General features: G+C 43.0%; 1 long non-coding RNA gene and 1 pseudogene across 1 annotated transcript; both read left to right on the top strand.

Annotated features, from left to right (window-relative positions):
- Positions 1-5,155: 5,155 nt before the first annotated feature.
- On the top strand, positions 5,156-6,325 carry LOC147318314 (uncharacterized; annotated as a pseudogene).
- A 211-nt stretch (positions 6,326-6,536) lies between these two features.
- Positions 6,537-25,363, top strand: LOC147318315 (uncharacterized). Its single transcript, XR_015131367.1, has 3 exons — positions 6,537-6,616; positions 24,021-24,115; positions 25,178-25,363. It is a non-coding gene; the product is annotated as an uncharacterized LOC147318315 (long non-coding RNA).
- Positions 25,364-27,261: the final 1,898 nt, after the last annotated feature.

Here is a 27,261-nt window from a genome sequence, read left to right on the forward strand (position 1 = left end):
CATTTCGGCTTCAAGTGCAAGAAAGGCAACAGCTTTATTATGCAGTGCAAGCTGTGTTTGCCAGAGAGACCGAGTTAGCAGCTTTTAGAAATTCCACATCAAACCTGCACAACCATGTAGAGGTAAGTTAGATGAAACCTGTACATTTATTTTAGCAAAAAGGCTGTGCTCAAGTTAATCACATTAAGACATAAGCTGTTATTGGGCACGTTGTTGTCCACGCAACTTAATTTTCTTTTACTGGATCGGTGAATTGCCAAAAGAAAATGTATTTACTTACATTTTTCCTGTTTGTTAATAATAATAATTTATTTAAAAAAAAATAGTTAAATTAGACAGAAGACAGAAGCGGCTACTTTCTTACTTAAGCCACATATGTTCACACATGTGCAGAGGTGTTTTTTTTCTGTTCTCAAACTGTTGGAGCTCAGTCTGGGGGGAGTTATTTTTTCTCCTCGTCTCTCCTCATGCTGTGCATTTTCCATTGTTATACCTCTCTGACCTGTCTTCCCCATGTGATGTTTGTGTAATGTATGTATGGTTGGAGGGCAAGTCGGCGCTGGCAAAGGTCGGCAGCCTTAACCCAATTTCCTTCGGGGTCAACCTAATGAAGTCATAATAACCTGATATTTAGAATCCCCATTTCCTTTATGCTTATATGTTGTCAAACAATGGCAGTAAAAACATAGTGTTACATTAGCTCTATATAGCATTATTTCTTTAACCATAAGATTAATCTTGAGAAGAGGTCAAAGGTCAGTTATTGTTATGGGGTCTTGCTATATGTTATGACACAAACATAGCAAAGTTGTAAGTATCATAGTTTCTAGGTTCTAAGGCTTTTTGTCAGTTTAATAGTGAGCTTTACAAGATTGATTTTCGTGCCAAAGGCTGGCTCGCTTATGACCGCTAGACCTGGAAACAAGACCTCAAGCAATTAAAAGGCTAATTAGCATGGATAGCATTTTAAAAACATTTGTTAAATGTTGTCATTGCTAACATATAACTGTTTAAAAGCATGGTGAGTAGCGAGAACGCTAAGTTATTGTTAGCTTTGAAAAGAAAAATGTGAAGATGTAATATTAGCATGAGCTATATGCTAATGTTAGTCACCAGATGTTTGCTTGAGTGATTTGCTGCTTTCTAATATCTGTGTTTATTTCCTGGTATACCTATACCTACGTGGTTAGTATACATGCTGCATAAAGGCTGACAAAGGCAGTAAGTGTAAATGATCATGAATTAACTGTAAATTACACTGCGGTGAGCTCCATTTATATAGTTGTATCACGTGAATGGTTAAAAATAGCTTAATGGACAAAAATTTGTAAAATGCTCCAAAATCAGTCTCTGTGGTAACAGCATCTTCAGGATGTCATGATGTCAGAACACACAGGTGTAAACACACCAGATCCCGGTCTTCTCCTAACATCCTGTTCTTCTCCGGATCAAAGGCTTTATTGAAATAAACTATAACTTTTTCCCTGCTACAAAACGTGATGATAAAAAATAATAAAAATAAAAGAATATAAAAAAGAATATGAAAACAGTAATCATAGTATAGTAGTAATAATGGTATTAAGACCTTATGTTATGGTATTACTTTATAATATATCTTATTATATAGCAGACAGATATATTGTATTACACAGGGATAGCATGTGGTAAAAAGATTCAATGTATCTGTCCTTATGGCAGATACAGTCCTTGTGCACATTCCTAATAATGCAGATTTTGTGTTAAGAGTTTTTAGTTGTTTGTTTTTTTGCTTGACCATGGTTTTGAGACATACCTGCACAGCTTTGTGTGTTTGCAATTTTTACTTCTGCCAAGGAGGTTATGTTTTTAGTAACTTTTGCTTGCCTGTTATTTTTTTGTAAACATCATAGCTGAAAAAAATTGAATTAACCCTGATCAAACTTTGTAGGGGTGTAGAGTGGGGTTATGTAAATTTAGCTTACATCTTCTTCAAGGTTAACTTTATTATTGGTCAAAAATGAACAAAAACCTTTATAATTTAGAAGCTATGATTCTTAAAAGTGTGGAGTCTGTGGTCAATATATAAAGGTACTGTGTAAAGATTTAAAATATCCCATTACATCTGACCTCTGACCTCTCCTTCAAGGTCAAATGAAGTCAAACTTGTGTCATTCAGTCTGACATAAATGTAGCCTAAAATGCTTTTCTCTCATCATCTGCTGAAACTAACAGATGTAGCTCTGTTCCTTTAGCACTTGGTGTTTATCACATTCCTAATGTTATTTTAAACTTGTTTCCTCACATGTCGTCTTGACTACGTGGTTGAACGTCCTGCAGAAGAAGGCCTTCCTGAAGTCATCAGGATCCTGGATGACAGTCTCCCGAGAACCATCTCTTCTGATGAAGAACAGGACACTGATACCCAGAGTGTCAGTTATGGTGAGTATATCCTTCTCTCATCCTCCCCCTCTTCTCACGAAGCTTCTCCTTCAACCTCAGTTCTCACCTCCTCAGCAAAGAGAAGCAGAGAAGACATCTGCACTGAAGAGGTGCAAGGTAAGTGATGACACGTTCTGTGGCCCTTCAACATCATCAGGTTCTTTTGGTGTCAGACGCTTCTGGGAAAGGCCTTTTAACCTTTCACTTGATGACAGTGACTGAATAGGTAATGTTAGAACTTGTTTTTAAACTTTAAACGTTTAAGTTGGTCTTTGCGTCTTGCAGTGTTTGTAAGACACTTTCTTGCTTTGAGGACAGCTTCTTGTAAATATGCTTTACTTTTTAATTAACTTTGTAATGTTTAAGTTAAGCCTTTGTGTCTAGTGATGTTTGTAACACAGCTAACTAAGAATATCTGACTTTTAAAGAATATTAACTAACACATGTGAAATGTATTGTTTTTTTCTTAATATGTGACATTGCCTGTGTGACTGTAAGGTAGTGTTTTAGGTGTTGTTACTTCTATTTTTGTTAATATCACAGGTAACTGTTGAAATGACTTGCATATTTTTTCTCAAGCTCTAGCTCACCATGCAGGACAAAGGTAAGTCCGTACTTAATGTCAACACAAATAAGTAGAAAAGGTTTAAAAATGATGTCGTGAACTGACTGTAGTCTCTTGTTTATACATAAGGTATAGCCTGTGGCTCAGGGATCAGAGGTAAGGTAAAAACACATAACAGAAGAAAAGTAAATTGAACAACTCTGTGATCTGTGAATTCATCCTTTTGTCTTTGTCTTTTTGTCTTCAGGTGCTTTACACTTGTCCTCCCAGCATTCTAGACGGCGCTAACACAGAGAGATGCTCCACCCAGAAGACAGCCTTACCCCAACCCGATGAGAAGGATGGATGAGCAAATGACAAACGGGAGAGTGGTGCTGTGTTCCAGCCATGTAAGTTATCACCTCACACTGGCTACAAACTGTCTCGAAGACTAAATCCTTCCAAAAGCTGGTGTAAATCATCGTCCTACAGGACTGTAGGTCTAAGTTTATTTATTGTGTGTATATGTTGAGTTTAAAATAGCTTTTTAACAACATGCTGCAGCTGCCTACTATGGAAATGCTGTTTTGTGTTAAAATTACGTCTTTCTTGTGTTATTGCTTTGCAGGGAAGCTGAGAGTGGACAGAGCTGCACAGAGGACCAAAGATCCACTCTCAGCACTTCATGCCTGACTGGCCACAGCACCACCTGACACCGCCTGCACAGAGGGAGTTGTGAACATGCACTTCTGTGTCGGTGGGTTTAGGATCCTCCTCACACACACACAGATGAAGACTGTCACTGGAAGATGTCTCCATTGGATCAGCAGGACATAAGCATTTGTAAAATATTACAGTTTGTGATGTTTTATACATGTTTTTATTGCTTCACTTCAAACTAGGAGATATAAAATAAACCAGTTTTCATAATAGTTTCTGTCTCTTTAGTTGTTTTCTTAATAAGTTATTTGGAACATCATTGCAACCCGTCAGCTTTTTATTGAGGATTTAGAAAGTTGCTGGTGGCCCGAGTGTGTGAAAGTGATCTCAGGGGGAGCAAATAGAACAACTGCACAATTTGGGGATTCACAGACTTTGGTAATCGTTAAAAAATGAAGAAAAATTGCTCTGTGTGAACAAGAAGCTCAAATATAAACCTTACTGACACAAATGATCTGCTATCTGTAAGCAGGAAAATGTTTTCATGAGCCTGGGTGAAGCTAATTTGTATGAGTTTAACCTCCTGGTCAGAAACTTTTAGAAGATTAATACGTGCACCCGCTGATTCTTACTTGGCCTGAATGTTTGAATGTTTGCAGTTTCAGGTCCTACTGATCAGTTTTAAGTACTGTAGAAAGTGAGCAGCAATTTAATCGAGTTCTGGGATGAAATGGGACAAAAGGGTAATGTGACAGCCACATTAGTTCCCTTCCCTCGTTTAACAACGTGTAAGCAAACTGCTTTAACCTGCAATTTACTGCATGTTGTTAGGCTGCATGGTTCAACCACAGTCTGCTAACCACATGTGGTGAGCAAAGGTTTTGAGGTCTTGCTTGAGCTACTGATGAAGTTTTATTAATGCTTGTTACGTTTCCCAACCACATTTCATCTCGATGGTCCAAGGCTTACATCTTTAAGCTCACAAATATACTTCTGTAATTAATCAGTAACCAATTTATTACTTTAAGTTACAGTGTGAGGGGCATTGATGAACATAAATCAGATTTAACTGGATTATGTGTTTAGGTCAAGAGACACAGACCTTCATCTTCAAGAGGCTCTTCTTAAAAGTCTGATCACGATGTTTGTGTTTGTCTGCAGCATCACTGCAGCAGAGAGGGTATAACACAAGGCCACAGTCATGTGGTATTCTGTCCTGCTATTAAGTGAATAAAATACTGAAAAAACATCTAGACACTAAATACAGTCACTGGCCACTTCATTAGTTGCCAGTACTGTTTTGGACCTTCTTTCACCTTCAGAACTGCCTTAATTCTTTGTGGCACAGATTCAACAAAGACCTGGAAACATTCCTCACAGATTCAGTTTCATATTGACATGATAGCATCACACAGTTGCTTCAGATTTGTCGGCTGTGCATCCATGTTGCAAATCTCCTGGTTCACCACATGCCAAAGATAATCTGCTGGATTCACATCTGTTATAAAATGAGTATACTGTGGTCATAAAACGATGGGCATGGTCAGCAGCACAGCTCAGGGAGGTTGTACCTCTGGAGAGGCCCCTGAAGTTTTTACCAGTGAAAAGAACGGAGGTTTCCTCACAGTGTTTCCTAGTGTTTCATCAACAAAGGAGAATTTATTCCTCAGACTGTGCAAAATTTCTTTCATGGTTATCCTGCTGCAAGGGTGAGCTCTGAGATGGGCCCAAGCCATGCTTGCTCCTCAGCAGTCTTTATTTAACCTGATATGTCAAACCCAATTATTGTGGAAGACTGCTCCGACTCTGGAGAAGAGTTATGCTTTCTGTTTTTTTAAATGAGCAGTAATGATACTTGTAATAAATGTAGCCTTTATGCAGCTCTGGAGGCCTGGATCGCTGAATTGGACACTCGAAATCCCACCCTTGAAAACCCTGTAGCTGGTCAGGCCCCTGTAGCAGGAGCAGTGGAAGGTGGCGTAGGCCCTGCTAACTGTCCCCCAGCAGGTTATCCTGAGCAGACGGGAAAACATGATGGCTGGGTGACGGTGAGGAGGGAGCATAGTCTTAAACAGAAGTCCTGGAACACCACCAACGTGTTCATGTGTCTAACTGTTTCCTCCACTCGGCGACACACCCGCCAGGGATCAAACTCTGGTAATTGCTGATTCCGTTCTGAGACACGTGAAGACAGCAGCAACCATAGTCAATTGTCTTCCAGGGGCCAGAGCAGGCGACACTGAGGGTAAACCTGAATTCAGTAAAAGTATAATTCACATCAGCAATAATGACACCCGGTTACATCAATCAGATGTCACTAAAATCAATATTGAATCAGTGTGTAACTTTGCCAAAACAATGTCAGACTCTGTAGTTTTCTCTGGTCCCCTCCCCAATCAGTTGCAGTCTCACACACCTCTGCAGCTTCTCTCCTCCTGTTATCCCCATAACACCCCATCTCCACTGAGACTGTGTCAGCTCCCAAACACAAAAAAACAAACTAAAAACCAGCAAAAACATGACTTAACCCTTGTGCTCCCCTTCGGGGCAGCTCCGGACCCCGGGGGTCCCAGAGTACCCCTGGGTCGCATTTCACAGGCCCCGTACACCCACGTTTCCCTCCCTGAATGCCGCTCCCGTTTCAATTTTTCTCCTAGTTTCAGGCAGGCTCTATCACGTTCGTCCATGGGAGGCCACTGTTAAATGCAGTGTTGGGACTAACGCATTATTAAGTAACGTGTTACAGTAACTACGTTATTATTGTGGTAACGAGCACGGTAACTAGTTATTATGCCAAAACCAGGAACGCGTTACTCGTTACTGGGATTTAGATAGGGTCGTTACTCGTTACTTCGTGTGGTGGCTATCGCGGAGCTCCCACAGATTCAGTAACATTAGCAAGTGGTGGAAGCCAGCAGGTGGAGGAGGGAAAGGGGACGCAGGAGGAGGAGAGACCCGAAGCGGCCGCCGGTCCAAGTGTGAACTGAACTTCAGGTAAGAAGTTATGACCTGCAGTCTCTCTGGGTCAGATATGAACCAAGTTTAGGTGGAGTTTATTTTCGTTGTGCTGACCTTTTCCGTACTGCGTACTAGCTAGCATGACGGAGTTTCTATACAGCTGGGTGGTGCTATGTTACTGATGTGGAACTTTATTTTGTTCATACTGTTAATTATTAGAGTTGCCAACCGTCCCGTAAAAAACGGAATCGTCTCGTATTCAGAGAAAATATTACACGTTTCTTATTGAGGTGAAAAGGAACAGTTTGTCCCAGACTTCAGCTACAATGAAAAAGACACAAAGCTGGAGTTATTCTGTCGTTACGCTGCACAGCTGCCTCTTCTTCTCTCATACTCTCCCCCTCTCTCTCCTGTTTCTACTTTAATCATGAAACTGATCAATGATCAGCTGATCGGCTTTTCTCTCTTGTTTATTTATCGCCCACTTTGCGCCAGAAAGAGGAAACCAGCGGATGTAGCGCTAAACAACAGCAGCACGTTTAAGCTTGATCAGCTGTTGTCAGAATTTATTTAATATTAATTTCTAGTATCAGCTGATGTTTGCTGGAGCCACAGCTGCAAAGCTGCTGGTCATGATGTCGGTTTGGAAACATGAAGATGAAACCAGGAGATGTCCTTACTGGATCATCAGAGCTGAACAGGTGATGGAGAAACAGGTTTACCTTTTAGGTGACATGAATGAGTTGAAGTTATGAACTGTTTCTGAGAGACAAATAACACCAGGATCCTTTTTTAGGTAGCTGACAGCTGGTAACTGTGCAGGGGCGGGTCTAGCAAAGTGTTGCCAGGGGGCCAGGTAGGGCATTAACAGGGAGAGGGGGGCACAAAGAAATATTTTCTTATTCTCATTTAAAATGTCTAGCTTTTAATAAATAATTATCTGAGTCTTACAACAAACGATTGATAGATTGATGCATATATACCATCAAGACAGTGTACATCACTCTCACAACAGTGTTTGTTTTCATTCAAAGGCTTTATGATTTTTCCTATAATGGTGGGCCGGTCTCTAGTCAAAATGCCCGGGCTGATTTTTTGTCCCAGTCCAGCCCTGTATGCAGCTCATCTGCAGTCTGCTGTTACCTACATCTTCCTATTCAGAAGGCAGAATTTCTGAGTTCTGAGTACAATCGAAAGCACCACGACTGCAGTTTTTGTGTTGGATGTAAAAGGCGCACATGACTCTGTGACGTAGGCTAGAATCATGGCAGCAGTCAATGACGGTCCAGGCGTGGGATTTCTCTCGTGGAAATGTGCACATTATCTTTTCCTTTCTGTTGGTAGGTGGCACAGTGTACTTGTGGCAAGTAAGCAAGCTAGAAGACTGGCACTCTTGCTGGGTATCCAGTTAGCAACACATTAACAAGAGAAGTCTGAGTAAAAGTTACTTTCCCTAGTAACTAGTTACTTTGAAAGTAACGAGTAACTTGAAGTAACTGAGTTACTTTTGATGGAAGTAACTAGTAATGTAACTAAGTTACTAATTTAAAGTAACTTACCCAACACTGCTTAAATGTAAAAAAATAAAAGAAAGAAAGAAAGAAAGAAAGAAAGAAAGAAAGAAAGAAAGAAAGAAAGAAAGAACGAACAATACAGTGTCCTCAACAGCACCTTGACTTAATAATTGATCAACAAATCGATTTACTCTGCCTTACTGAAACCTGGTTACAGCAGGATAATTATGTAAGTTTAAATGAATTAACACCCCTGAGTCATACTAACTATCAGAGCCTTTGAAGCACATTATTAATTAAACAAAGATCAATACAGAGTTTTAATTTATTTGAAAGCCTGATGGTGAGCCTTGTCCATCTCAGCTGGAAATTCAGATTAAAATTTTAAAAAGACCCCCGTAAAGCTAGAACATCTTAATATTCATCACTGATTGAAGAACATAAGAACAACCCTAAGTTTCTCTTCAGCACTGTAGCCAGACAAACAAAGTGTCAGAGCTCTGTTGAGCCAACCATCCCTTTAATGTTAACTAGTGATGACTTCATGAACTTCTTCACAAATAAAATTTTAACGATTAGAGAAAAAATGACCCATAATCATCCCACAGATGTAACATTATCTACAGCTACTTTCAGTATCATTGACATTCATTTAGAGTCTTTTTCTCCAATTGATCTTTCTGAGTTAACTTCACTAATTACTTTCATCGTATCATCATCGTGTCTTTTAGACCCCATTCCTACAAGACTGCTCAAAGAAGTCCTGCCATTATTAATGCCATCCATCCATCTTCATCCGCTTTATCCGGGGCCGGGTCGCGGCCATCACTCGCGAACAAGACCCTGAGATACTTGAACTCCTCCACTTGGGGCAGGAACTCATCCCCGACCCGGAGTGGGCACTCCACCCTTTTCCGGCTGAGAACCATGAACTCAGATTTGGAGGTGCTGATCCTCATTCCCGCTGCTTCACACTCGGCTGCGAACCGTTCCAGTGCGAGCTGGAGGCCTTCACCCGATGAAGCCAACAGAACCACATCATCCGCGAAAAGCAGAGATGAGATTCTGAGGCCACCGAAGTGAAAGCCCTCCACCACTTGGCTGCGCCTAGAAATCCTGTCCATAAAAATTATGAACAGAATCGGTGACAAAGGGCAGTCCTAGCGGAGCCCATCACCCACCGGGAACGAGTCTGACTTATTGCTGGCAATGCGAACCAAGCTCTTGCAACGGTTGTATAGGGATCGAATGGCCCGTAGCAATGGGCCAGACACCCCATACTCCCGCAACACCTTCCACAGGACACCCCGAGGGACACGGTCGAATGCCTTCTCCAAGTCCACAAAACACATGTAGACTGGTTGGGCAAACTCCCATGCACCCTCAAGTATCCTGGAGAGGATGAAGAGCTGGTCCAGTGTTCCGCGACCAGGACGGAAACCGCATTGTTCCTCCTGTATCCGAGGTTCGACTAGCGGACGAACTCTCCTTTCCAGCACCCTGGCATAGACTTTCCCAGGGAGGCTGAGGAGTGTGATCCCCCTGTAGTTGGAACACACCCTCCGGTCCCCTTTCTTAAAGATGGGGACCACCACCCCGGTCTGCCAGTCCACAGGTACTGCCCCTGATCTCCACGCAACATTGCAGAGGCGTGTCAACCAGGACAGCCCTACAACGTCCAGAGCCTTCAGGAACTCGGGGCGGACCTCATCAACACCAGGGGCTCTGCCACCAAGGAGTTGTTTAACTGCCTCAGTGACCTCGCCCCCGGAAATTGGCGGGTCATTCCCCTCATCCCCAGACTCTGCTTCCTCCTCGAAAGACGTGTCAGTGGGATTAAGGAGGTCCTCGAAGTATTCCTTCCACCGCCTGACAATTTTCTCAGTCGACGTCAACAGCGCTCCGCCAGCACTATACACAGTGCAGGTAGAGCACCGCTTTCCCCTCCTGAGACGCCTGACGGTTTGCCAGAATCTCTTCGAGGCAGTCCGAAAGTCTTTTTCCATGGCCTCTCCGAACTCCTCCCACACCCGAGTTTTTGCTTCAGCCACTGCCCGAGCCGCATTCCGCTTGGCCTGTCGATACCTGTTGGCTAACCAAGCCCGATAGGACTCCCTCTTCAGCCTGGTGGCTCCCTTCACCTCTGGTGTCCACCATTTGGTTCGGGGATTACCACCACGGCAGGCACCAACCACCTTGCGGCCGCAGCTCAATGCAGCAGCTTCGGCAATGGAGATGCTGAACATGGTCCATTCGGACTCAATGTCCCCAGTCTCCCTCGGAATGCTTTTAAAGCTCTGCCGGAGGTGTGCGTTAAAGATCTCGCGGACTGGGGCCTCTGCTAGACGTTCCCAGCACACCCTCGCAACACGTTTAGGTGCACCGGGTCTGTCCAGCGTCCTCCCCCGCCACCTGATCCAACTCACCACCAGGTGGTGATCAGTTGACAGCTCAGCCCCTCTCTTTACCCGAGTGTCCAGAACATATGGTCGCAGGTCTGGTGATACGATTACAAAATCGATCATCGACCTGCGGCCTAGAGCGTCCTGGTGCCACGTGCACTTATGGACACTCTTATGTTCGAACAAGGTGTTCGTTATGGCCAAACTGTGAGTTACACAGAAGTCCAATAACAAAACACCGCTCGGGTTCAGATCAGGGAGTCCGTTCCTCCCAATCACGCCCCTCCAGGTCTCGCTGTCGTTACCCACGTGAGCATTGAAGTCTCCCAGCAGGACAACAGAGTCTCCAGGTGAAGCACCTTCCAGCACCCCACCCAGGGACTCTAAGAAGGCTGGGTACTCTGAACTGCCACTCGGTGCATAAGTGCAGATGACAGTCAGGACCCGTTCCCCGACCCTAAGGCGCAGGGAGCAAATCCTCTCATCCACCGGGAAGAACCCCAATGTACCGGCAGCAAGCCGAGGGGATATTAGAATACCCACCCCAGCCCGCTGCCTCTCAGCAGGGGCAACTCCAGCCTGAGACAGAGTCCAGCCCCTCTCCAGGAGACTGGTTCCAGAGCCCAAGCCATGTGTAGAGGTGAGCCCGACTATAACTAGCCAGTACCTCTCAACCTCACGCACTAACTCAGGCTCCTTCCCCACCAGAGAGGTGACATTCCATGTCCCAATTGCCAGTCTTGGCAGCCGGGGATCAGTCCACCAGGGCCTCTGCTCCTGGCCGCCGCCCGGCACACAATGCACCCAACCCCTATGGCGCCTCCTGCGGGTGGTGGGCCTGCGGGAGGATGGACCCATGTCCTCTTTTCGGGCTGTGCCCGGCCAGGCCCCATGGACTAAGGCCCGGCCACCAGACGCTCGCCCTCGGGCACCCTCCCCAGGCCTGGTTCCAGGGCGGGGCCCCGGTAACCCTATCCCGGGCAGGGTAAACTGTTCTCTCAATGTTTTTCTCATAAGGGTCTTCTGAGTCACTCTTTGTCTGGTCCCTCACCCAAGACCAATTTGCCATGGGAGACCCTACCAGGGGGCAAAGGTCCCCAGACAACATAGCCCCTGGGATCCCTGGGACACACAAACCCCTCCACCACGATAAGGTAGCGATTCAGTGTGTGAATGTGTGTGTGAATGGGTGGATGACTGGATATGTAAAGCGCTTTGGGGTCCTTAGGGACTAGTAAAGCGCTATATAAATACAGGCCATTTACCATTTACCATTCATGGAGAGGCATTAATTAATGCTTCACTCTTAAATATAATCAACCTATATCTAATAATCAGCTGTGTACCACAGGCCTTCAAGCTGGCAGTAGTTAAACCTTTACTCAAAAAGCATCTCTAGACCCAGCAGTCTTAGCTAATTATAGGCCAATCATATAGGCATTACCTCGGCCTCCAGTAACACTGTGAGGAAACTGAGTCATTTTTGACCAGGAAATGTGCTTTAATGCACATATTAAACAAGTATGTAGCACTGCTTTATCCTGTCTCAGAGTGATGCTGAAGAACTAGTTCATGCATATGTTACTTCTAGACTGGACTACTGTAATTCATTATTATCAGGATGTCCTAAAAACACCTTGAAAAGACTTCAGTTAATCCAAAATGTTGCAGCAAGAGTCCTGACGGGGACTAGAAAGAGAGAGGTGATGGCGATGGCGTTCATTTCACTCTCCTTGAAGCTCGGTGTGCTATTCTGGCAATAGACTGGAGCGAGGCAAAGAGTATGTAAAGGGACAATAAGAGGAAATGAAGGGAGAAAAAAAACATATGGCTGAGAAAAGCAAAGGAAGAAAAAAAGGATTAGAACCTAAATTCTAAAGCTGCAGCTTTGCATACGGCAGCTCTAAGATCCCAATGACATGTAATCATAGACTGTATATAAACATGGGCCAGTGTGATGTCATTGATTAGTAGACTTTAATTTTGAACAAAGGGCAATGTTTCTACTCTGGTCGAAAGAATCCACGCTTCGTACTGATGTCCACAATTCTTTTATTCCTCTCACAATCATGGAGCACCGTGAAAACTAGAAACAAGTAAAATAATATCGATAGCACATATGATATTCATCTCAGCCACTTATTTCCTTTCACAAGGTGCACAAGTGTTAAACAAATAACAGCATAATGATTTTTTACCGTGTACGCCTTGTAAAACCAGCAGTAGAAAAGTTGTATATTCCGAAAAGTCCGCCGTGTTACCGTTCTGTCTTGTCTCTCCCGCGCACAACTTCCGGTTCCCGCAACTCACAGGAAGTGACTACTTCACAATAATATTTTAACAGAAACATTTCTTATAAGCAGGATATATCACTGGATTCATAGATTACCTTTCCTACTGCAAATGTACACAAGCATGAGAAGCAAATAAAGAAAACAAATAGAAAACAATAACGATCTCAGATTCACTTTGGTGTTGTCATGGCAACCCACACAAACATTTCAGCGTCAGCTACACTCCCACCAATTACCTTTGATTATTACAATTGAGAACGTAAATACACTTGCATTTCTCATTATATCAATGGTAATTCCCAAGCACCATGTTGTTGTTTTAAACATTCTTGCATTGACATAAACAATATTCTTTTCTCAACAAATGAATTCAACAATATGAACAGTAGATTTTACATCTCCATAACATGTGCATGAAGTACAGCATAATGACAACTTCTATTTTAGAAGGGAAATCTAATCAATGAATGACATTTTTTCCATTTAGCTGTTTTTCACCAGGACCACTAATTTCTGAATGGGTCTCTGAATGATTGAGGGTTGGACGAGGCGTTCGCCTCCCTTTCCTAACTTCCGATCACCAGTCTGGATTTTCACCTTCCGTACAAGTCCATCATCATCCTCATGTGCTTCCACAACCCTAGCAAGTTTCCATTCATTGCGAGGAACATCTTCCTCTTTGAGAATCACAATGTCACCCACCTCCACATTACGTCTTGGTGTATGCCATCGCTGTCTCAGAGCAATATTGGCCAGGTATTCCTTTCTCCATCTGTGCCAAAATTGCTCAGTCAAATACTGTACCCTTCTCCACCGTTTCTTAGCATACAGGTCCTCCTTGACGAATTTACCTGGAGGTGGAAGTGGGACTGAGGATTTCATGGTGATCAAGTGGTTTGGTGTGAGTGGCTCCAAGCTTTTGGGGTCATTGATGTTATCAACAGTGAGTGGGCGGTTATTCACGATGCACATAGCTTCATAAAGGAATGTCCTCAATGAAGCATCATCCAACCTTCCCACACTGCAGGCAAGGACTGTGCTCAGTACGCTTCTCACTGTCCGGATTTGACGCTCCCATGCGCCTCCAGCATGACTAGAGTGGGGCGTATTCATCTGGAAGTCGCACTGATTTTCTGCTAGGTATGCAGTCACTCTTTCCTTATCAAGTTCTTTCAGAGCCTTTGCCATCTCGTTTCTTGCCCCCATAAAGTTAGTTCCCTGATCGGACCTAATGTGCCTAACAGCTCCACGAAGGGCAATGAAGCAGCGCAAGGCATTGATGAATGCGTCAGTCGTCAAATCCTCCAACATCTCTATATGCACTGCCCTTGAGCAAAACATGTGAAGAGGAGGCCGTACCGTTTTTGATCTTTGCGACCTTGTTTGGTGTGAAAAGGACCAAAGCAGTCCATACCACAATAAGTGAATGGTGGTGTGGGATCAACACGGTCACTAGGTAGATCTGCCATCCGTTGCTCCTCTGGTGGCGCGCGGGCTCTCCTGCACTGTACGCACTGCCTGATGTATTGGGCTACAGCCTTACTTCCACCAGTGATCCAGTAACCATTGGCTCTCAGGGCATTGAGGGTTTGTCCTCTGCCTTGGTGTTGTATCTTGGTATGATGGTGTGCAATGATGAGGTTTGTAACAGCACCATCTTTAGGAAGGATCACTGGGTGTCTTAACTCAAGAGGCACAGATGCCTTCCTCAGTCTTCCTCCTACTCTCATTATGCCATCTTGGAGAAATGGGTCAAGCTGAAAGAGTTGGTGGTTGCAAGGCAGCCTTCCTAGTTTCTGGCTGAGTGTGTTTAACTCCTCTTGAAAGGCATCTTGTTGTGCAAGCTTGACGAGAGTCTGTGCAGCTTGCTTTCTCTCTTCCACGCTTAAAGGCTCAGCGGTCCTGATCCTCTTTGCCAGCCGCTGGATACGAGCAATGACGTTGACAGCTGTAGTCCATCTTGAGAACCGCAGCAGATGCTTCTGGATGTCAAACTGCCTTGCTACATCAACCTCCAACACCTGAGTAGTCCTCACCTCTGGGTCTCCCACCAGCAAATCTGAAGTAGCCTGTTTTGTGGCTATCTCTCTTTCCCATAGAAAGCTGGGACCAGAGAACCAATTTGACTTGATGAGGTCAGCTACTTTGAGGCCTCTCGAGGCATGATCAGCAGGGTTTTCTCCTGTGTCAACATAGTACCATTTCCGTGCATCGGTGGTTTCTCGAATTCTCTGCACGCCGTTTGCCACGAACACATGGAACCTTCTTGCTTCATTATTGATGTAACCAAGCACGACCTTTGAGTCTGTCCAAAAATATTCGTCATCAACCTTGAGTTCTAGCTCCTCTCTTAACATGCTGCTCACAGATGCCGAGGTTACTGCTGCAGTTAACTCAAGTCTCGGTATGGTAACTATTTTGGTTGGTGCAACCCTCGCCTTGCCCATGACCAAGGAGCAGCATACCCTTTCTCTGCTTACCACTCTGATGTAAGAGCACTGGCCATACCCTTGACTGCTTGCATCAGAGAAATGATGAAGCTCGACTCTTTGAATCTCGCCAAGGCTGTCAGGTATGAAGCATCTTTGAATTTCAATTCTTTCCAGGTTCTCCAGATCCTTCATCCAAGTCTCGCACCTTAACTTCAAGCCTTTGGGTAGTGGCTCATCCCACCCTGTGCCTCTCTGACACATCTCCTGCAGCACTCTTTTCCCTTCAAGAATGACTGGGGCTAGAAACCCCAAAGGGTCATACAAGGAGGCCACAATTGAGAGAATCCCTCGGCGCGTTGCTGGTTTCTCCTCAAGTGACACCTTGAAGGAGAAGCTATCATTTTCAACATTCCACCTTATACCTAGCACTCTTTGAACTGGTAAATCCTCGTGATTAAGATCAACATTCTTTACCTCCGTAGCACGCTCTGCAACATCGACAGAGTCAAGGACCTCTCGGCTGTTGGAGAGAAATTTGTGAAGGTGCAGCTTTCCTTTGGCACACACGGCTTGGGCTTCTTTGACCAGTTCAATTGCCTTACCCACCGACTCTACACTTATGAGACCATCGTCGACATAGAAATGTTTCTGGATGAAGTTAGCTGCGGAGGGGTACTCTTTCTCACATTGGCTGGCAAGGTGCTTCATGCCATAATTGGCGCAGCCAGGGGATGATGATGCTCCAAACAGGTGAACCTTCATGCGGTACTCTCTGGGTTCAGAGTTTGTGTCTCCATTTTCCCACCAGAGAAACCGCAGGTAGTCTCTATCATCCTCGCTCACATGAAACCTGTGGAACATTTTCTCCACATCACACATGACTGCGATGGGATGTTTACGGAAGCGGCACAGCACGGCTGTTAGGCTATTTGTGAGGTCAGGTCCTGTTAGCAGATGGTCGTTTAAGGAGGTGCCTTCATACCTTGCAGAGCAGTCGAAAACCACTCTGATTTTTCCTGGTTTTCTGGGGTGGTAAACTTCTTGGTGTGGGATATACCAGACTTTCCCCAGCTCTGCTTGGTTTTCCACTTTCTCTGCATCTCCATCCTTGAAGACACCTTCCATAAATCTCACGTAGTCTATTTTGAATTTGGGATCTCTGTCCAGCTTCCTCTTTAGATGCTTCAGCCGTACTAACGCCAGCCCTTTGTTGTCTGGGAGATGCGGACGTGCTTTGAAAGGGAGAGGCATCTCCAGGTGACCATCCTTATTTTGTTGGATTCTGTCTTTCAAGATCTGCAGGAAGCAAATATCTTCTTGAGATATGCTTCTGTCACCAGGTTTTGTGTCTGCAAAATCAGACTCCAGGGCCTTGATGACAGCAAATGGTGTTATGGGTGGCACCTCTCTGACAGACACTCGATGACAAAAACCAGTCACATCTTTAGCCTGCACACGCTGTGGTGCGCTTCCCACAATGCTCCAACCAAGATCCGTCTCAATAGCATAAGGCTCATAGTCACCCCCAGTGACGACCCTTCTTGGAATTAACGCTCTGGAGCAGTCGTATCCAATCAACAATCCAACACCACAGTCCATCAATGGGGGTATCTCCTGGGCCATGCTTACAAGGTGTTTCCATTTGTTGGCTGTCTGGCAAGTGGGAATATGTGTGCGGTCCAGGGGAATGAAGTCCCTTGTGTAGGCTGGAGGCAAACTGATGGAAACATTAGAGGAAAATCCTCTAACTTTGAGCTTGCATACTCTTTGACTCTTCACGACTGAGTCTCTCCCCATCATGGTGGAAAGTTTAAGTTTCACTGGTTCCATTGTTGCTTGTAGCTTTTCGCACACCTCCTGATCAACAAATGTGTGACTGCTTTGAGTGTCCAATAGTGCATACACTAGGGTTTCAGTGTCCGGAGCACTAAGTGTTGAGATCCACACTGGGACTATCATTGATGTACTCCCACCTTCACCTCCACTCACACAACATGATAATGACAACGTACTTTCTTCAACTGCGCCTTGTGTTGATGCTGCTGTGGAACGATCTTCATGCAATGGCGTTGGGTGACTCTTTCTGCATATGCCACACATGGCCCTGTTCCTACAGTCTTTAGAATTGTGACCCTTTCTTAGACATGCAAAACACAACTTATTTTCAAGTATGCATTTTTTCTTATCCTCTACAGACATGTCCATAAGCCTCTTGCATTTATGTATGGAATGGTTCTCACTACAGCAAATACACTGGCCATTATTGGAATTTTGTGTTGGTGTGGTCCATTTCTTTGGTTTCCCTGCATCTCCCAACTTGATTTCACCAGGGTCAGATTTGGCGGTGGAGCTTGATGGAATCGGGGGTTTCACACTTGTGGCAAACGTGTTTGCTTTTGAACGCTTCATCTCTCTTGCTGGTGCCTCTGCAGAGTGCCTTAAGGCATGTAAGGATGACACTGGATTGCATGCGATGCGTGACTCCTTAGAGATAAAGGAAGCAAACTCATGAAAGCTTGGATAGTCGTTGCCCCGATCTAGCTGCTCTGTGACATAACGGTTCCATCTAGATGTCACCCAATCAGGAAGCTTGACTAGTATTTTCTGATTCTCCTCACAGTCGTTAAGAACCTGTAAGCCCTTTACGTGAGGCATGGCATTACTACATGTTTGGAGGAAATCACTGAAATCTCTTAACTTGAGATATTCCTTTCCACCAATCTTCGGCCACCCATTTAGCTTATCTCTGAAAGCCCGCTGCACTACAAAGGAATGGCCATATCTAGCATTTAACCTATCCCATGCTTGTTGATAGGCTTCTTCATCTTTTCTGTAGAAGCTGCCTTCAAGAGAGGATTTTGCCTCACCTGCTATGTACTTTTGCAGGTAGAATAGCCTGTCTGCAGGGTCAGAGCATCGTCTCTCTATGAGGGCTTTGAAGCTTATGCTCCATTCTGTAAACTTCAGAGGATCGCCCGAGAATACAGAAGGTTCTGGAGTTGGCAAGCGAGTAAGAGCTAATGACTCTTGTAGCGATTGGACCAATGATGTCTCGTTTTGCACAACCTGCCGTTCTTGATCTGGGATGTGGTGAGCGAAGGGGTGTGCATCACTCACTTTGCTGAATGGAGGACTGCGTGTCCCATCCCTTCCCTCTTCTTCAGTGTAGACATTTAGCTTTGCCTGAATTACATCAATGTCCCTCTGATTTTCAAGTTTTCTCAACTGCTGACGTTGAGCTTCGATGGCAGCTTCCATATCAATTTCGGCTTTCTTTGCAGCCAGCTGAGCAGCCACTTCCGCTCTCATAGCTGGAATGCTAGGTGACTCTGAGAGATGGTTAGAATTGTGACAGCTGGGTGCAGTAACTCTGGAGGCTGTGGATCCATATATGGACCTAGCATATTCATTATCAAGTAGCATGCGTAACCTTGATCTTTCCGCCACCGTGTCAAACTCACCTTCATCTTCAGTCAGACGTACTCTCATCAGCTGCAGCAAGTCGGCCGTCACGGCTGAGCATGCATCGATCTTTCTTCGAAATTCTTGACTTGGTGAGGTTTGGAGTCGAATTCTGTCATACTGTTCCTTTAATTCAGACTCAAGCTTCTCAGCCTCATCCATCATATCATACATGTCACTCTCAGAGCATACTTGCTTTAACTTTGTGCGAATGTCTCTTACGTTGCTTTTCCATTTCTCGTATGTTGCTTTGAACCTCTTCTCCTTTTGAGTTAACTCTTGATCTTTCAGTTCCTGCATTTTTGGCGTTAATCGCCTTTCACGAGAGGATTTTCTTGTTTTTGTCTCAGATTTCTCAGACACTACACTTTTTTCCTCTTCCAAATCCCCTGCATCTTGTACTTCTGACATAACATCAGGGTGACTATGACCATCTTTAGACATTTTCAGACTTAAAGGGGGTATCTTATGAAGAGGACAAGATAACTAAGGTAATTACAAGAATGGATGTAATAGGCGGAGAATTATTAAAATTAACACAAAGGAACCTTAGCTTAGATTCTTACGTATGACAGCAAATAAATTTTCAGTTTCAGCCTTCATGAAGCTTGCAAGCAACAGGTAAGAAAACAACAATAATTTCCAGAACTTCAACAGATTGTCCTTTTTTTTTTTTTTTTTTTTTTGTTTGATTGTTTTGTTTTGTTTTTTACACAATCCGAAATTTGAACACTATTAATTCCTTGTCCATTACAGCAAATTTGTAGCTCATGTTCTATCCATCAACTCATGAGGCATAATAACTGCGCAATATAGCCTGAGGACTCACGCTCTAGCCTGAAACCGCTTCTTGGAGTGTCCGCTGAATCTGCAGCTCCCGATTGGTTGTCACAAAATGCAAAGCAACGTGTCCACTGAAGCCTGTAGCTCGCTGCAGGATGAGAAGCAACCGAGACCTGTAGCTTGCTGCAGGATGAGAAGAGCTTTGCACACCGAAGCCTCCAGATGGATTGGGACACGTTTTCACTGTTTCTACTCTGGTCGAAAGAATCCACGCTTCGTACTGATGTCCACAATTCTTTTATTCCTCTCACAATCATGGAGCACCGTGAAAACTAGAAACAAGTAAAATAATATCGATAGCACATATGATATTCATCTCAGCCACTTATTTCCTTTCACAAGGTGCACAAGTGTTAAACAAATAACAGCATAATGATTTTTTACCGTGTACGCCTTGTAAAACCAGCAGTAGAAAAGTTGTATATTCCGAAAAGTCCGCCGTGTTACCGTTCTGTCTTGTCTCTCCCGCGCACAACTTCCGGTTCCCGCAACTCACAGGAAGTGACTACTTCACAATAATATTTTAACAGAAACATTTCTTATAAGCAGGATATATCACTGGATTCATAGATTACCTTTCCTACTGCAAATGTACACAAGCATGAGAAGCAAATAAAGAAAACAAATAGAAAACAATAACGATCTCAGATTCACTTTGGTGTTGTCATGGCAACCCACACAAACATTTCAGCGTCAGCTACAGGCAACCTCTGGGTACACTTCATCATACTATTTATTCATCTCTGGCTCTCACAGCATGTCTTTTGTTCTGTCTTCCTTCTCTCACCCAAACTGGTGCCGGCAGATGCCTGCCCCTCCCTGCACAGCAAATCCAGCATGTCCAAATTAACACTGTCGGATTTGATTTCAACACTATTAAAGTGTCTATATGGGTCCACACCAGAGAGTGTTAATTTAACTCTTTTTGGAGAGTTGGTACGTTAACTCTGATTTAGTGTTAAACACCAAATCTGTCTGGAGTTGATAATTTAACACTTGGTGTTAAGAGTTTATATATTAACTCTCAAAGAGTATTTTAGTTTAACTACGTAAGAGTTATCTTCTAATTCATTCTAAAAAGCGGGAATTTTACTGTTCTGAACTTCTAGAAATTTCTTTTGGAAATAAACATTTACTAAAAAGATGCAATGGTTTTTGAAAAACATTTATTCTGAACTGTGCACCACAATTTCAAAACATTTTCTGAAAGATGTAACAGTGTACATGTTCTCACTTTCATTAGAATTTTGTTTGTCAAAAGGTCTGACATGGTAAATGCAAATAACAGCATCTCATCACTTATTTCTTCAATACAATATGCATGTCCTTCATTCATCCCTTTGTGGAACTTCAACGCACTTCTGCTCTCCCCCATATTCCATCTTCACAAGCATATCCTGTGTGGAGATTGAATAAAAATTAGTTGACACTAATTAATGGCACAAATAATCCAGTAAACAATTGCAGCACAGTAAAAAAAAAAAAGGAATCCTCTTTGAGCCATTACTTGTGTAAAGTATTTTCCCAAAAGACAAAGACACGGGCAACAGGTAATACTGAACTAAATGTAAAACCTCAACCTTTTTCATTTTTACCTAAACCGTGTGCACAAAACTCTGGAGGGATCTATGCTAACGTAGAATCCAGTCAGGACGCCTGCTACTGCTGTTTGCTCGTTTTTTTTATGGGCGATCGTTTTCAGGCTTCAAGTAGCACCATTATACCAACATTTTACATTCTACACATTGTTTTAGGTGTATTTGACCAAAAGTTTGACTGAAAATTCACATGCAAGCTTTTTTCAAGGCTGTGGTATTTGCCCGCAAACAATACCTTTCAGCTAGCTAAAACAGAATATTATGCTATCAGCGAGCAACATGGCTAATGCCTTTCACACAGCTTTGTCTCAACTCCAAAGAGCCACAGAAGTAAAAGCTAATAATAATAATTGAAACAATCTTTGAAAAAATGACTTACCAAGCATGGCAAACAACTCAAATATGTAGAGCAAAATGTTCTGAAACGGCTTCACTTCAGCTTCGATTGGAGCCGTGCTGGGGGCGGAGTCTGTGAATTTACTCTATTGGTGTCATAGCCCCTGTAGGAGTTCAGAGTTAAGAGGTCAAGGGTTAATGTTTCCATTGTAATGCCTCCAGATTTGACAGAGAAACACTCATTTTTAACACTCGATTTTAACTACTATCATTTTACACCTCAGAGTTACATTAAAAGAATGTGACTCTGCTTAGAGTAAAATTAACTCTACTTTTGCAAGGAGACTATTAACACCAAAACATTTAACACTTTTGAATTTGCTGTGTGATCTGTCACAGTAGCAGCAGCACACTGTATGATTTTGAGGAGTGGACCCAAAATGCAGACACCAAGGAACATGGAAAAAAAACGTAAATGTTAACAGAAAGCGAGCCATTACGGAGCCCCGCAGGGGACATGGGAGAAAAAAAATTAAGACGGACCTTTGCGAGATCTCGCAAAACAAACTCGGGATCTTGCAAAACTTTTGCGAGATCTCGCAAAAGTTGAATTCCAACAATGGCGGCAGCTACTTAGTTGTAATATTACTCTTTCTGGGTCACAAAATACACTTTTAAGATATTTTGAGGCGTGAATGTAGTTGTGTAAACGTCAGATATCTGCTCGGTTTACAAGACATCGCATATTTGCAAAAGTGCTCCGACGTTTTCGGAGATCTGACACCCACCATCTCGAAGCTAACGGGAGGTCGAGACCTACTACAGCCGGGAGGAACACCGCTTTCCTGGCACATCGTGCCTCGACCTCCCGGTCGGCTTCGAGCTGGCGGCTAAAACTTTTGCGAGATCTTGCAAAAGTTTTGCGAGATTTCGCAAAAGTCCGTCTTAATTTTTTTTTCTCCCATGTCCCCTGCGGGGCTCCGTAAGCCATTTATTGAGGATGATAAAAGATTAAAAAACAAAGGCAAAGGTGAAGCTAAACAATAACCCAAACCGGGGAAACTAAAGATAAACATTAAAAAAAAACATGAAACTTGATGTGGATATAAAGATACCTGGAAAAGTGGCAAAAAGGACAACAGGCAACCTTTTTAAAGCTGCATATCTTGCGTTATGTGGTGATTATTCACACGGCTCTGTTGGTGCCTGTCTGCTTGCTCAAATAAAATATTTAATCTCATTTTGTTCATTGTTCAATAATCATGTTTTTATGAAAAAACAATTAGATTGAGAAAAAGACAAACTTTATGTACATTAGAACTTTTCACAGTGGTCACTATTCAACATCAAAGAAAAGGGCGGTGTGAATGTGATGTCTGAGTAACGGCGCTTTATTACGCCCAACACAATACATAAGCCCTCAATCCAGCACACTGATATCCTTCGTGTGAACCCTGACTCTGGGCGATCTTCTGACTCCCGAGATTCATCCACGATTCCTCCACGTTTGAAAACTGGCTTGAAGACGCATCATATGTGCCAATGTCAGCGTGGAGCGCTGTCCCCCCGCCCTCACAAGCCTGGACCAACGACAGGGACGAGGAAGAGGCGGTTCTCCGGAGATCGTGAGGGTGTTTGGAAATACAATGAAGGATCATCAATACTATGACCTGAAGATCTCAGATGCTGCTGTGCATTGTTACTTTGGGCATGTTGAGTTCCACCTTTGGAGCACTAACCCTTGGGCCTGATATGTCCCTTCATCTGGGGTTGTTTCATATTCAATTTTGCATTTGGAAGATTAATATCAAGATTTGTTGGACTTCTTGGATTTCAGAAGTCCAAAGTCAACTCCAAGGCGAGGCAGCCCCATGTCATTTCTTAGGTTGACCCTGCATGAGCTTTGTACAGGTCATTTGGCAGTAACCTTCCCATTCACATAGCCCCCTTCAACACTGAGTACATCATCTATCAAAAACATCTTGATTTTGGTGTTGTACAGTTTGCTGTAGGAATCAGTCAGCATCGAGAAACAGTGAGAAGTTGGTGATTGGAAAGTTTTAATTAATAGTATATAACCTACAGCCTTAGGACCCTAGGCACCCTGGTCCAGATTTCCAAGACCCTTCCTCAGTTTTCTTCGAGTGAGGACTTGAACTTTATCGTCAAACGGCTCTTTTTATTCGTATAAATGATTTGTACAAATCTTTTTATTTGTATAAATGCATTTTCACCCTTTTATTTTGAAAAAATATTTATTTTGAAAAGCGAAATGTGATTCTCTCTCTGATCCTCTCTCTAAAGTTAGAGAGTGGATCACATTTGGTGTTAATAGTTTCATTTGTTTAGAAGCAATATTAGTCCTGCCTTCCAGGCATCGGACCACTATCACGCATTAGCTAGGTCTTTCACTTTGAAAGCAAATGAGACAGGCTGCAGATGGTCCGTGCTGAATTATCGATCGATTTGGTGAGTTTGAATGCAGAAAAACAGTGTTATAAAGTAGTAGCTGAGAGTAAAGTGTTGGGTTTGCTGATGGTTAGTGATTTGTGTTTGCAGGTACAGTGAGCTGTCTGGAAGAAAGACTGGCTCAACTTCATTTAGCCACATCACCTGAGCAGGAGTCACCTGAGTCAGACCTGAACCATCAAAGTGTGAGTGACAGGGTGTCTTTAAGCACCTTTGAATCATACGTGAAAGGCATGGTGGGTAATGTAGTCTCTAATATTGGAAAATTTAATAGAGTTTGAAAGAAATCTCGGTCCCGGGTTTCTCCGTGGATCGGGTTTCCTCCGAGGCGTGGGCACCTATAAGCAGAGTTTTGTCTTTACCCTATAAGATTCAAAATTATTCAAAGTAACACTCAAGTATGCCGTTCAGCAGGTTAGTTACAGCGCCGGGAGTAGCTTGGGAGAACAAGGAAACACAGACTGCTTCAGGTTGCTTTCCCAAAATCAACTCAAAGGTTTATTCATCAGACAACAGTTTATATAGAGGAAAAAGGTTTGTGTGTCAGCAGGTTCTCAGTTCAGACCGGTACAGACCAAATAAGGAAGCGTCTTCCTGCCCTCTGAGCAAAGAAGTATCCTTTGTATAGTTTATCAGTTCAGCTACAATTTATGATTATCCCAGCGAAATACACTCCTAGACACAGAATACAGAGTTCTTTCATTAGTGAATTCTGAAACAAACCACCTGGCCTTTAACAAGCTCTTTTCTAGGAGATAAAGAAGGGAGGATGGGAATAAGGAAGTGATCTCTGTGGTGTTTTCGACCTTGAGGTACCATCCTGTGATTCTTACACATTAATTCTTGGGTCACAGAGAAAGAGAAAAACAACTAGTAAATGGGCCTTATTGAGTAACAGTTTTCCTGTATAATATCACTATAAAACAATATCCTGTAAATGCTACCATGGTATCAAAATATCACAACTGTTTTCCTCCTCTTCTGGGATTTTTTCCTTCCCACTGTCATCAAGTGCTTGCTCAGTAACAGGTCATCTAATTATTGTTTTGTTTCTTTCTCTATGGGTTTAGCCTGTTGTAGGGTACTTTACAATATAAAGTGCCTTTAGGGGACTGTTGTTGTTATTTGGTGCTATATTATATTAATGAACTGATTTTAATTCAGTAGTTTGTTGAAATTAGCCTTCACATTTTCCACTGTTAATAACTGTTGAAGATTTAATATATTTTTTTCTTCTGTTTTTGTAGGGAAAGCAGACTCAAGGTCATCAAAGGCCCAAAGGACCATCCTGTAAACCGGCAATAAACCAGAATACCAATATAAAGATTTTTCTTTATATTACCAGTGGCCAAGTAAGTTACAAAACTCAGTGGATCAAAAATTAAAAGGACTGCCACGCCCAGACCCAACCCCGCCCAGGCAAAGCCCACATCGGCAGCACAACTGATCAGGTGAGCTGACTTCTCATCTGATCAGTTGTGCTGTCTTAAATAGACCAAAATGGAACTTTTTGGCCAAAATGCAAAACGCTATGTGTGGCGGAAAACTAACACTGCACATCACTCTGAACACACCATCCCCACTGTCAAATATGGTGGTGGCAGCATCATGCTCTGGGGGGGCTTCTCTTCAGCAGGGACGGGGAAGCTGGTCAGAGTTGATGGGAAGATGGATGGAGCCAAATACAGGGCAACCTTGGAAGAAAACCTCTTGGAGTCTGTGAAAGACTTGAGACTGGAACGGAGCTTCACCTTCTAGCAGGACAAATCACAACAGGATCCCAGCAGTGATAGGATTTAGGATGGGACTCCCCCAGAGATGAAGATGGAGGCTTGGATGGAGCTCTGAGGGAAAGCGGTGAGACAAAGGTTACACAAATGAGAGTCTGACAGGCAGGATGACAGAAGAGCAGTGAGATTTAAAGTATATGGAATGGGAGCTGATTAGCTCACACAAGGTGGGCAAGACAATGACTGGAGTATAGTAATGAAGTCAGCAATGAAACAAAGGCTTGAGAGCTATCAGTCCATAAAGAGAGATAAGAAGAGAGCCTGTAATAAGGCTCAGAGGTAATTGGAGGCCAGGAGAGGCTATTATACAAAGTTTAGAGAACAAAGTTTTTGTAAAGACGAACAGAAATGTGGATAAAAATGGAAAAGAGTTTGTTACCACCACCAGCTCCATGTCATGGCTTACCAGGACTTTTTTGAGGTAAAAATATGACATCAGAGTCAAAACTGATGTACGACAAATAGCTTGATGATGACCAGCAGCTCAGTCATTAAATATTGAGGAAATCTGGTTGCAGAAATAGCAGCATCTATTCCAAAAGTGTGATCTGAGCATCATTTAGGGGCTGATACCCCACCTGAGAAGCAGTTTTTAAAAAATACTAAGAATTTAAACATTGAGTGACTGATAAGAGTTGAAAAGAAAGGAAAAGATGTAAGTAAGGAAGTAGCTGTTGATTGAAGTCTGATGAAGCTACAGAGCAAAGTGGAGTCCCTCCGCCAAAAAATAAGACCAGTCATACCGTGGCAGGGAGAAACAACTCTAAGAAAAATAAGTCACATGACATTAGCTGCAGCTCAACGTTAAAGACAGACTGACATAATACGTGAAGAGAATATGGGGAGGAGAAGTTAGTGAGAAGGATACAGATTGAAACTGATGGCAAAAAGGCTTCAGGAAGACTTGAAGATGTCAGGAGAGACAAGACAAAGCCTCGAATAAAAGCCTGAGGGCCATCAGAGGCAAGGAGAGTTAAACCAGAAGTGGTGATAATCCTCACAAGGCCATCAGAAAGTCTTTGACTTTATTTATTTTCTGCTGTGTTTTACTTGCATCTATTTGTGAGTGAGTGTAAACACAAAATATATATTTTATGTGCTGGAATGTGCAGAAAATAGGTTTAAATGTTAAACACATTTCTTCCAGTCAGAGAATGTTGCATATAATTAAGTTTTTGCTTGATGCATAAAGTTAAAAGATTAAAACTAATAAAACAAGTTATAAAAAGGGACTTTTGTATTTTTGTATGTCTACATTTTGTATGATGGATTATATAGAAAAAGTAGACAAATAAATAGACAAAAAACTCATTAATATCAAAGCTGAATGTTTTTGGAAGTAGTTTTTAGTTTGTTTTTAGTTTTAGCTATTTTAGGGGGATATCTGTGTGTGCAGGTGACTATTACTGTGCAGAATTATTAGGCAACTTAAAAACAAATATATACCCATTTCAATTATTTATTTTTACCAGTGACACCAATATAACATCTCCACATTCACAAATATACATTTCTGACATTCAAAAACAAAACAAAAACAA

This window comes from Aulonocara sp. 'chitande type north' Nkhata Bay, linkage group LG11 (assembly GCF_057382095.1).
Source record: "Aulonocara sp. 'chitande type north' Nkhata Bay isolate Kocher_YH1m ecotype deep benthic linkage group LG11, A_spYH_male_GT1.1, whole genome shotgun sequence".
NCBI classification, from domain to species: Eukaryota; Metazoa; Chordata; class Actinopteri; order Cichliformes; family Cichlidae; genus Aulonocara; species Aulonocara sp. 'chitande type north' Nkhata Bay.